Below are 327 nucleotides of genomic sequence, written 5' to 3' on the forward strand. Positions count from 1 at the left end.
CCGAGGTCCACGAAGAGCCTCGCTGCCGCCGCGCGGTGGGCCAACTGGGCTCGGCAGGCAGCCAACGCAGCCTCCGCTCCGTCAGGCCCGGCCCCTCGCCGCGGCCGCGGCTCCACCAATCGCAGGCCTCGCCCGCCGCGCCGCACCTGTGAGGAGGAGCCCGCGCGCCTCTGCGCCGTCGTCGCCGCGTCCCCGCCCCGCTCCGCCCCACTCCGCCCCCACCGCGGCGCCCGGAGATCACCCGCCGCCGGCGCCCGGCTCCCCGCAGGAGAGGAGCGGAAGCCGCCACCCGGAGGCGGACTCGGCGCGACTGAGCCCGGGCAGCCG

This window comes from Sciurus vulgaris (genome assembly GCF_902686455.1).
Source record: "Sciurus vulgaris genome assembly, chromosome: 1".
In the NCBI taxonomy this organism is placed as follows: domain Eukaryota; kingdom Metazoa; phylum Chordata; class Mammalia; order Rodentia; family Sciuridae; genus Sciurus; species Sciurus vulgaris.